The sequence below is a fragment of the Cannabis sativa genome, chromosome 2 (assembly GCF_029168945.1).
Source record: "Cannabis sativa cultivar Pink pepper isolate KNU-18-1 chromosome 2, ASM2916894v1, whole genome shotgun sequence".
Lineage (NCBI taxonomy): Eukaryota > Viridiplantae > Streptophyta > Magnoliopsida > Rosales > Cannabaceae > Cannabis > Cannabis sativa.
The window spans coordinates 49,120,036-49,132,436 of record NC_083602.1 but is presented as its reverse complement, the minus strand read 5'-3'; the positions used below and the strand labels follow the sequence as shown (position 1 = coordinate 49,132,436).

Below are 12,401 nucleotides of genomic sequence, written 5' to 3'. Positions count from 1 at the left end.
CACATGATGATCAATGCTGATTGGTGGAGACTGCTGTGGTGGCGTTGGGCTATCAGTAGCCTTCTCTACTGTTGATGTTGGGGTTGGCACTGGTTGAACTTTAATCTCCTCATCTATTGGTTGTGTCAATTCGGGCCCATCATATTTCATACCGCTCCTCAGGGTAATTGCCTTGCAGTTTTCTTTGGGATTAACGTCAGTTGTGCTAGGAAAATTTCCTTGAGGACGGGTTGCTACCTGAGTTGCTAGTTGGCCCATTTGAGTCTGCAAGTCTTTAATGGAAGATCTAGTTTCAGTCATGAATTGTAGCAATAAATCTGTTTTCAAACTAGAATTTTCACCAGAGGGTTGTTGCTGAGTATACTGTTGGTTCTGTGTCTGGTTCTGATTTCGTTGCTGATAGAACCCACTGTTTCTTCGGTTACCTCCTTGGTTGAACCCATAGTTGTTGTTCTTGTTCTGAGAATAATTCCCAATGGCTTTTTCTTCATCCATTGGCAAATCATCCACATCTGCTTGACACTCAGAAAAGTGATGGGGACCTCCACATATCTCACAAACCACTTGAGCTTGTCTGGCTTGCCCTGCAATCAGCTTTGTTAGGCCCTCAACCTGAGCTGTCAGCTTTGTAATGGCCTCCGCCTTTAGTACACCAGCTACCTTCTTAGTTTGACTCTTTTCAATTGGCCACTGCTGATTGTTCAGAGCCATCTCCTCCAACAGATCACAAGCCTCATTTGCACTCTTTCTCATAAAAGCTCCTCCAGCTGCTGCATCTAAGTTCTAGTGTTACCAACCAACCCGTCGTAGAGATTGTGAACCAGCATCCACTTCTCTATACCATGATGAGGGAACTTTCTGATCAGATCCTTAAACCTCTCCCAAGACTCATGGAGAGATTCATTATCTTGTTGACAGAAGTTGTTGATATCTCCTCGCAGCTTGGCAGACTTTGCTGGAGGAAAGAACTTTGACAAAAATTTCATTGCCAGATCATTCCAGGTGGCAATAGAGTTGGGTGGCAGGGAATTTAACCAGCTCTTGGCTCGTTCTTTGAGCAAGAATGGAAATAGTCTCAGACGAATGGCATCATCACTAACTTTATTAACTTTAAAAGTCTCACAAAGTTCCATGAAGTTCGAAAGATGCAGATTAAGAACTTCAGAAGGGAGGCCACCAAACTGAACTGAGGACTGCACCATTTGAAGTATGGCAGGCTTAATCTCAATGTTATTAGCATCCATTGGCAGTGGCCTGATACATGACTGCACTCCCGTTAGAGTAGGGAGAATGTAATCTGTGAAGCTACGGCCATTAGCTTGATCTTCAACGGCACCACCATTATTATCGTTATTTGCAGCATTAGCATTCACATTAGTAGCCATGATTTCTGATGTTTCAGTAGTTGCTGAAACTCTTTCTTGCCCCTTGTTCCTTCGATTTGTCCTACAGGTTTTCTCGATTTCAAGGTCAACGGGTAATACAACTGCTTGCCCTTGGCAGCGCATGCACTCAAAAATACCTGAAATAGATAAGAACAGTTTTGCAAGAGAAAGGTTAGAAATTCAGCAAGAGAAAATATACCAAAGTAGAAGTTAGTATAATTTTGTGTAATATTAATCTTTAAACAACTCCCCGGCAACGGCGCCAAAAACTTGTTACGAAAATAATGGTTACCACGCAAGTATACGCAATCAAGTAGTGTAATGACCGCTCTAGTATTGTGGATTAGAAAAGGCAATTAGCACTAATTTTTATTATTTTATTATTATTTGTGAATTAATTTATTTGTGGATCCCAATATTTAGAAATAAATATTTGAGTTATAATTTCTCAATTCCGGAGATTTTATTAAACTCTAGGGGTATTATTTAGCTTATATGTGAAATATGTTAATTTTGTAATTTTTGCTCGGCGACAACGGAAAATGCGATGGATGGCTAGATTGATCACATGGGTAAGTTTAGAACCCTATTTCCTAGTGAGGAATATTTTAGAAGAAATAAATTATCGGGATTGAGCGGGGTTATGGAATTTGACCATTTTACCCCTAGTTTCAAAATTACCCTAAGTTTGATTTAAAGGGCATTTTAGTCTTTTAAGGGGGGATTAGGTGGCTGATTGTGAGGATGACACCTAGTCATTTTTGGGCAGCAAGGGATTTAATCAAATCCTTTTTCCAATTTAGGAAAGTCAAAAAAAAGAAAAAGAAAAATTAGAAATCAAGAACCATTTTTCTCCTTTCTCTCTCTTGGGGTTCGGCTATCTCAACCAGAAGGAAAAACCCAGAATTTTCTTCACAATTTCTGTATTTCCATCCAAGGATTCAAGGGAAATTATCTAAGGTAACCCTAGCTCCTTTCTCTTTCAAGTTCTTGAAGTTGTAAGTTGGTTTTTGAAGTGATATTGAGTAATAGGGGCTGTTAGGGTTTAAGGTTTGCTTAGTTCGAATTTTAGGGTTTGTTTAGCTTAATTCTAGCTCATGGTAGCTGGTTTAGAGATTGGTTATTGGTTTTGAGCAATTCTAAGCTTTGAGTTCAAGCTTTAAGCTTTAATGGCAAGTTGTTATTTACTGAGTTTTTCTGTGAAATACTGGCTGGGTTTTATTGTGTATGCCTTGTTTAGGAGCTCTGGAGAGTTTGGTAAAGATTGGGCTTGATTTGAATCAAGGGGGAGAATTTTTTTGGGTTTCTGCAGATGAACCGGAATTCCGGTTCTGGGTGGTCTGTACCAACCGGTCGACCGGTTGGTGACCCAGAACCGGGATGCCGGTTGGATCCGGTCTGCCTGTTGGGGATTTTTCCAGAACCCTAGTTTTGGCCAATTTTGGGTAATAAAGGGTATTGCCATGAGGTTTAGTGATAGAGGAACATTTAGTTTCGGGTTTTAAGTCCCGGAAAGTGATTTGGCGAGTCACTCATCTGTGTTATCATTCTTGTGATTAGGGCATCCATCTAGCACGTAAATTCCGTTCAGGTCGGCCAGCACACTTGAATTCGGAAAACAGGTAAGAACTGTGTATAATGTATGATGTGATTATCTGAATGTGTGTATATGTGTTTATATATGCATGCTTAAAATATGTTAAACACTACCAACACTTGTGTGAGTGTATTGGTACAGTGATTGTTGTTAATTTGAGTACGATACAGTGATACCAACACAAGCATAGAAAATGCTAAGGTGTGTGGTACATCACTCAGTGATACTCAGTGATCGGGATAAACCCTACCAACACTCGTACAGCGAGGTACGTTGTGTATGTGGTATAGTGGTTGTACCCTGGTATTGAACGTTCATGCTCATCTGTTAAGCTACGTAAATAGGTGTATGGGCGCCTATTTACAGGTCGAAATTATATGGTATGTTATATGCATTTCTTCGAGTCCGTCGACTCACGGTTTCGCTTCCATGTGTAGGTAAAGGAAAGGCGAAAGCCGAACAGAGTGAACCCGAGCTCGGGTGAGATTGTACATGTCAAGCGGCGTGACACAGGTGTTCGGTCTCGGGACATCTGGGAATTGTATTTTGAATGTCGCTGTGCGACCTGTAAATCTGTATATATTTTGGAATATATGTTTAAAAAGTAAAGTTTGTAAAGTTTTAAAAATCGGGATCCCGGCACTTGTAAATATTTTATTAAATTACAAAGTTTAATGTTTAATGCAAAAGTTTTAATTTGACACGTTTTTCGAGAAATTTCTTTGATTAGCAAAGATCGCACAATTATTGAAAAAGCACTGTAGCGTGCCTTAGCATTAGGGCGTTACAATTTTGGTATCAGAGCCGCCAGGTTTGTCTACCGAAGCTTGCTATGACATGTACAATCTTCATCAGAGAAAGCTCGGTTCACGGTTCAGTAAGCCCGTACTTGTTTAGTATGTTAAATAAGTGTGATGTAAAAGCATGTTAGGAAGCATATTAGATTTAAATTAAATATATTTCTATAAAAAGAAAAGAAAGTGCGTTGCCTTATGCTATTAAGAGCGGTGTAAATTTTGATCGCCGTCTAACCTGCCTACCTTATGGATTCGCAGGCTAAGTCCTATTAAATGGACGCCCCGCGAAATACAAGAAGCCAGGGTGGCATGGTTGAGGCCGGAGGCGGTCAGGGGAATCCTCAAAATCCCCGTGGTCGCGGCCGTGGCCGTGGTAGAGCTCAGGGTGGTCGCCCTGTAAATCCACCTCAAGCTCCTCCTGATTGGGAGCAAAGATTTGCTGAAATGCAAGAAAGAATTCGTCAGCAAGATGAAGAGATTCAGAGGCTGAGGCAGCAGGGTCCTCCTGCCGTGCCTCCTCAACAAGTTCAGGCCGTTGCAGTTCCAGCGGTGCCAGCAGAACAACCTGTTGTTGGCAACCGTATGGAACCGTTGTACGAAAGATTTCGAAAACAGGCACCTCCAGTGTTTCTGGGAGGCCCTGATGTGATGAAGGCCGAGCAATGGCTTTCGATGATTGAGCGTATTCTCAACTTTATGGGAGTGGTTGGAAATGATCGAGTAACCTGCGCCACTTTCCAGCTTCAGGAAGATGCCCTCGTGTGGTGGGAATTGATAACCCTCACACGGGACGTCACACTGATGACCTGGGAAGAATTTAGGGAGTTGTTCAACTCCAAGTATTACAATGAAGCGGTCCGCAGTGCAAAGCGGAAAGAGTTCACTGATCTAGTTCAGACTGAGGGTATGTCAGTCACTGAGTATACAACGAAGTTTGATCGGTTGGCTAAATTGGCAGCAGGAATTGTGCCCACGGACTTCAGTAAGAAAGAAAAATATTTAGCGGGTTTGAGTGCAAAGATCCGGCACGATCTGGTTATTACCACTACTGAAGCAACCACGTATGCAGATATGGTTGAGAAGGCTTTGAGAGCCGAGGGTGCAGTAAAGTTTCTTCAGGAGCCCCGGGTGACTCCGAGTGTTGGTGGAGCCCCCACTGTTCCTACTCCTGTTTATGGTAGGGATGGTGGTGACTCCACCATTGAGCAGAAAAGAAAGGTTGTTCCAGCTTCTGGTGGCTCGGGGCAAAGCAAGCGGTTCCGTGGGAACCAAGGCAGAGGAGGACGCCAGGGTTATTCTTATCCTGAGTGTCCAAGGTGCAAGAAACATCATCCGGGAGAGTGTAACCGGAAGACATGCTTCTTATGTGGCATGGTGGGGCATTTCAAGAAAGATTGCCCCCAGGCAAAGAAAGAGGAGCCGAAAGCCGAGATGAAACCGGTTCCTGCTCGTGTGTTTGCCATCACCCAAGCTGATGCTGCAGCCAGTCCTTCTGTTGTGACAGGTCAGCTTCCCGTCAACAACTTGTTATTTACAGTATTATTTGACTCGGGAGCTACACGTTCATATGTGGCTACAAGGGTGATTGATCTTTTGGGTAGGCCTTGTGACATTTTAGAAAGAGGGTTTGGAACCCTAATGCCTAGCGGGGAATTGGTTATCTCTAATAGGCGCATTAGGTCTATGCCAATTAGGATCGAAGATAGGGAATTGAGTACTGATCTCATAGAATTGAAACTAACTGAGTTTGATATTATACTGGGAATGGATTTCCTATCCAAGTATTCGGCCAGTATAGATTGTAGGCGTAAAATGGTGACTTTTCAGCCGGAAGGTGAAGATCCATTTGTTTATGTTGGATCGGTTCAGGGGTCTCGGATCCCGGTTATTTCTGTGTTGAGAGCTAGGGATTTACTATACAATGGTTGTGTAGGATTTCTAGCAGTAGTTTTTGACTCCAGCAGACCTGAAACATTTGGGCCTGAGGTAGTCCGGGTGGTGAAAGATTTTCTTGATGTGTTTCCCGAGGAATTGCCGGGATTGCCGCCACAGCGAGAGATTGATTTTGTAATTGATTTGGCACCTAGAGTCGAACCTGTTTCTAAAGCTCCATATAGGATGGCTCCAGCAGAACTCAAGGAGCTTAAGATGCAACTTCAGGGGATGCTGGACATTGGGTTTATTCGACCCAGTGTATCGCCCTGGGGAGCTCCGGTTCTTTTTGTAAAGAAGAAAGATGGTTCCCTCAGAATGTGTATTGATTATCGGGAACTGAACAAGCTGACGATTAAGAACAAGTACCCGTTGCCTAGGATCGATGATCTGTTCGATCAGCTTCAGGGAAAGACAGTGTTCTCGAAGATTGATTTACGGTCTGGTTATCATCAACTCAGGATTCGGGAGGAGGACATACCGAAGACTGCTTTTAGAACCAGATATGGGCACTATGAGTTTCTGGTAATGTCATTCGGATTGACTAATGCTCCGGCGGCCTTTATGGATCTCATGAATAGGGTATTCAAGGATTTCCTCGATAACTGCGTTATAGTGTTTATCGATGACATTCTTGTGTACTCTCAGTCAGAAGAGGAGCACGAGCATCATCTCCGAATGGTGTTACAGCGACTTAGAGATCACAAGCTGTATGCCAAGTTCAAAAAGTGCGAATTCTGGTTGTCTGAGGTGTCCTTTTTGGGTCATATTATTGGGAAAAATGGAATTATGGTTGATCCAAACAAGATAGAATCAGTGAAGAATTGGCCGAGGCCCAAGTCTGTGACTGAAATTCGAAGTTTTCTCGGGTTAGCAGGGTATTATCGACGTTTCGTCGAAGGATTTTCTAAACTTTCTATGCCCCTAACCGAATTGACTAAGAAAAATCAGAGATTCGTGTGGTCAGATAAGTGTGAATCAAGCTTTCAGGAGTTGAAGCAGCGTTTGATAACAGCTCCGGTGTTAGCTTTGCCATCAGATCAAGAGAAATTTGTTGTGTATTGTGATGCTTCCAGACAGGGTCTGGGATGCGTTCTGATGCAAGCTGACAGAGTCATAGCTTATGCCTCTCGTCAACTGAAGGATTATGAGCAGCGTTATCCAACTCATGATTTAGAGCTCGCTGCTGTGGTTTTTGCTTTAAAGATTTGGCGACATTATCTTTACGGTGAGAAGTGTGAAATTTATACGGATCATAAAAGTCTCAAATACTTTTTCACCCAAAAAGATCTGAATATGAGGCAGAGAAGGTGGTTGGAGTTGGTTAAGGACTACGATTGTGAAATACTGTATCACCCCGGAAAAGCCAATGTTGTGGCCGACGCTCTGAGCAGAAAAGGTCCCGGTCAAGTGTGTACTACGGTTATGATAGCTCCTCAGCTAGCCTCGGAAATGGTTAGTGCAGGAATTGAATTCGTGGTCGGGAAACTACATAATTTAACACTCCAATCTGATCTGTTGGAAAGAATCAGAAAGGCGCAACTGGAAGATCCCGAGCTAGTTAAAGTTCGAGATGAAGTGGTGGCCGGTCGGCCTAGAGGTTTTTCAGTCTCGAACAGTGGAATGTTGTTATATAAGGCTCGAGTCTGTGTTCCTTGTGTGAATGAGCTTAAGAAAGAAATACTGGATGAAGCTCACACCACTCCATATTCATTGCATCCGGGAACCACCAAGATGTATCAGGATTTGAAACCCTACTTCTGGTGGTATGGGATGAAAAGAGATGTGGTGGACTATGTGTCTAAATGTTTAACTTTTGCCACAGATTAAGGCCGAACATCGCAGGCGGCAGGGTTATTACAGCCTTTAGTCCTTCCAGAATGGAAGTGGGAGGACATCACAATGGACTTCGTAACTGGTTTGCCTAGAACCACAGGGATGTATGATTCTGTTTGGGTCATTGTGGACAGATTCACAAAGTCAGCTCACTTTCTACTCCGTGAAAGTTACATATTCGGTGGATCAATATGCTGAATTGTATGTGAAGGAGATAGTTCGTCTCCATGGAGCCCCTAAATCTATTGTATCGACAGGGGATCCAAAGTTCACATCGAAGTTTTGGGTGAGTCTCCGAAGGCTATGGGTACCAAGTTAAAGTTTAGTACAGCCTTTTCACCCTCGACCGATGGTCACGTAAAGAACTATCCAGATTTTAGAAGACCTATTACGAGCCTGTGTCATGGACTTTGAGGGTTCATGGGTTAAGTACTTGCCACTAATTGAATTCTCCTACAACAACAGCTACCAAAGTACAATAGGGATGGCTCCCTATGAGATGCTATATGGTAGAAAATGTCGTTCTCCTATTCATTGGGACGAGACAGGAGAAAGGAAGTACCTGGGTCCTGAGTTAGTGCAGAAGACCAACGAAGCTATTGATAAGATCAAAGCTCGGATGCTTGCTTCTCAAAGCAGGCAGAAAAGTTATGCTGATCCGAAGCGCAGAGATGTCACATTTCAGGCAGGGGAACATGTTTTCCTGCGAGTTTCACCCATGAAGGGTATTCGGCGCTTCGGGAAGAAGGGTAAGTTAAGCCCTAGGTTCATTGGGCCATTTCAGATACTTGAGAAGGTCGGGCAGGTAGCGTATCGGCTAGCCTTACCACCAGCATTGTCAGCTGTTCATGACGTATTTCACATTTCTATGTTAAGGAAATACGTGTCAGACCCGACTCATGTCTTGAGTTATGAAGCTCTTGAACTTCAACCAGACTTATCCTATGAAGAGCAACCTGTTCAGATTTTGGATAGAAAAGAAAAAGTTCTTCGGAACAAGACTATTGCACTGGTTAAGGTGCTCTGGAGGAATAGTAAAGTGGAAGAAGCCACCTGGGAGTTGGAGTCAGATATGAGGACTCAACATCCAGAGCTATTCAGGTTAGATTTCGGGGACGAAATCCTATTAACGGGGGGATAATTGTAATGACCGCTCTAGTATTGTGGATTAGAAAAGGCAATTAGCACTAATTTTTATTATTTTATTATTATTTGTGAATTAATTTATTTGTGGATCCCAATATTTAGAAATAAATATTTGAGTTATAATTTCTCAATTCCGGAGATTTTATTAAACTCTAGGGGTATTATTTAGCTTATATGTGAAATATGTTAATTTTGTAATTTTTGCTCGGCGACAACGGAAAATGCGATGGATGGCTAGATTGATCACATGGGTAAGTTTAGAACCCTATTTCCTAGTGAGGAATATTTTAGAAGAAATAAATTATCGGGATTGAGCGGGGTTATGGAATTTGACCATTTTACCCCTAGTTTCAAAATTACCCTAAGTTTGATTTAAAGGGCATTTTAGTCTTTTAAGGGGGGATTAGGTGGCTGATTGTGAGGATGACACCTAGTCATTTTTGGGCAGCAAGGGATTTAATCAAATCCTTTTTCCAATTTAGGAAAGTCAAAAAAAGAAAAAGAAAAATTAGAAATCAAGAACCATTTTTCTCCTTTCTCTCTCTTGGGGTTCGGCTATCTCAACCAGAAGGAAAAACCCAGAATTTTCTTCACAATTTCTGTATTTCCATCCAAGGATTCAAGGGAAATTATCTAAGGTAACCCTAGCTCCTTTCTCTTTCAAGTTCTTGAAGTTGTAAGTTGGTTTTTGAAGTGATATTGAGTAATAGGGGCTGTTAGGGTTTAAGGTTTGCTTAGTTCGAATTTTAGGGTTTGTTTAGCTTAATTCTAGCTCATGGTAGCTGGTTTAGAGATTGGTTATTGGTTTTGAGCAATTCTAAGCTTTGAGTTCAAGCTTTAAGCTTTAATGGCAAGTTGTTATTTACTGAGTTTTTCTGTGAAATACTGCTGGGGGTTTTATTGTGTATGCCTTGTTTAGGAGCTCTGGAGAGTTTGGTAAAGATTGGGCTTGATTTGAATCAAGGGGGAGAATTTTTTGGGTTTCTGCAGATGAACCGGAATTCCGGTTCTGGGTGGTCTGTACCAACCGGTCGACCGGTTGGTGACCCAGAACCGGGATGCCGGTTGGATCCGGTCTGCCTGTTGGGGATTTTTCCAGAACCCTAGTTTTGGCCAATTTTGGGTAATATAGGGTATTGCCATGAGGTTTAGTGATAGGGGAACATTTAGTTTCGGGTTTTAAGTCCCGGAAAGTGATTTGGCGAGTCACTCATCTGTGTTATCATTCTTGTGATTAGGGCATCCATCTAGCACGTAAATTCCGTTCAGGTCGGCCAGCACACTTGAATTCGGAAAACAGGTAAGAACTGTGTATAATGTATGATGTGATTATCTGAATGTGTGTATATGTGTTTATATATGCATGCTTAAAATATGTTAAACACTACCAACACTTGTGTGAGTGTATTGGTACAGTGATTGTTGTTAATTTGAGTACGATACAGTGATACCAACACAAGCATAGAAAATGCTAAGGTGTGTGGTACATCACTCAGTGATACTCAGTGATCGGGATAAACCCTACCAACACTCGTACAGCGAGGTACGTTGTGTATGTGGTATAGTGGTTGTACCCTGGTATTGAACGTTCATGCTCATCTGTTAAGCTCTGTAAATAGGTGTATGGGCGCCTATTTACAGGTCGGAAATTATATGGTATGTTATATGCATTTCTTACTGAGTCTGTCGACTCACAGTTTCTGCTTCCATGTGTAGGTAAAGGAAAGGCGAAAGCTGAACAGGAGTGAACCTGAGCTCGGGTGAGATTGTACATGTCAAGCAGCGTGACCTGGAGTGTTCGGTCTCGGGACATCTGGGAGTTGTATTTTGAATGTCGCTGTGCGACCTGTAAATCCGTATATTTTGGAATATATGTTTAAAAAGTAAAGTTTGTAAAGTTTTAAAAATCGGGATCCCGGCACTTGTAAATATTTTATTAAATTACAAAGTTTAATGTTTAATGCAAAAGTTTTAATTTGACACGTTTTTCGAGAAATTTCTTTGATTAGCAAAGATCGCACAATTATTGAAAAAGCACTGTAGCGTGCCTTAGCATTAGGGCGTTACAAGTAGTATCTCACGCAAGTGAGGTCGAACCACAGGGAATTGGACTAAGTACTACTAAATTATACTTATGATTCTATCTGGTAAAACAAAACTTTTTGTGAATAAAATAGAACAAATCAGAAAATTAAAAAGAATAAATGAAGATTAATCATGATGAGAGATTAGGGAGGTGAATCCTGTTGTTACGTTACCAATGTTAATACCTAATTGCTATCCTTTTCTCAATGTGAATGACAGATTATGAATTAACCTAACTCTTTTCAGATCTTTTAGGTTCTAAGCCTCATGTTGTCTAATTAACTTCTTAATTAAATCAACATGAAATCAGCATTAAGCAATAATCTAATTGTCACTAAGGCTATGTAAATACTTTCGTTTCACATCAAAACCTAGACTATCAAATTTTAGCATTCTCAGTTCTCACTTTTCAGATTTCGAATTGAGATCATTAAAAATGTAAAAGGTTATCAATCGTGCACATGGAATTAAACACAAATATAGATAGTATTCACAATCAAGATGGAGGAATGGCAATTATTTATTAACTAGGCATAAACTTAAACAACATTCATCATCCTCCCTTAATGGGAAATTTAGCTCATAAAAATAATAAAAACATCCATGATTAAATTTGAAACAAAACTAAACGTAAAAGACAGAAATAAGGGTAAAAGAAAGAAACTAGAAGGTGATATCGCTCCGGGTCTTCAAGATAGCTTCCTCTCCACCTTCATCCACTATTTAGGTCTATTTCTGCTTAGTTTGACCTTCTGAGTCGTATTCCTTATATAGGGATGAAAGGTGTGCCTCCAATTGAGAGAAAAATCAAAATTAGGGCAGAACCACGATGTCCGTACCTAGTCGCGACTAGCCTTTAAGATGGTCGCGACTACAGGCAAACCTCGAAAATCCTTGGTTCTGCCAAAATGTCGAAGTCGAGACCAGAGTCGCGACCACAGAAAAGGGTCGCAACCTGGCTCATTGGTGGTCGCGACTACTGACGTCTCTTGAGTAGATTTCTCCGATTTTTCGCCAATTTATTCTGTCTTTTCACCAATTAACTGAATTTAAACATTGATACCCCGGGAACCTGAAACAATGAAAATCAATCGTAAAACTGCTCCAAAAGACACCAATAGATGAGAAAATTCTTACTTTTCAGACCCGAAACATAGGCTAAATATAACCTAACATTAGGGTCCTGTGAAACGTCGAGCTGCAATTCCACTCAGGCTGATCGACACACCTGATCACGTAAATGAGGTAAGATAGCATAAATAATATATATGTAAATGTATGCTTGTGTTAAATGTTTACACTACTAACACTAACGGTTATGTGATTTTAAGGGTGTTAGTATAGTGTAGGATATCATGGTAGTTACAGTGTTACCAACACGAGTACAGGGGGTACGTCGTGCATGTGGTACAACACTTAGTAACTCCCAGGAGTACAATAATGGCTCTACCAACACAAGTACAATGTTGGAACTTTGGTGCATATGGTATAGTGGTCGTACTTCCCTTAAGAATGTTGTTAACCATTTGGTGAGCTCGGTTTTGGGGCTCAGGACGGCTTAGGCATAAAGCGCTTATATAAATATTGTTTATATATATGTTATGCATATCTTACTGAGTCTGT

At 41.4% G+C, this 12,401-nt stretch overlaps 1 non-coding gene across 1 annotated transcript; it reads left to right on the top strand.

Moving 5' to 3' along the window:
- Nucleotides 1-837: 837 nt before the first annotated feature.
- On the top strand, nucleotides 838-944 carry LOC133035291 (small nucleolar RNA R71). The gene has a single exon (XR_009686567.1). It is a non-coding gene; the product is annotated as a small nucleolar RNA R71 (small nucleolar RNA).
- The last annotated feature ends 11,457 nt before the right edge of the window (nucleotides 945-12,401 follow it).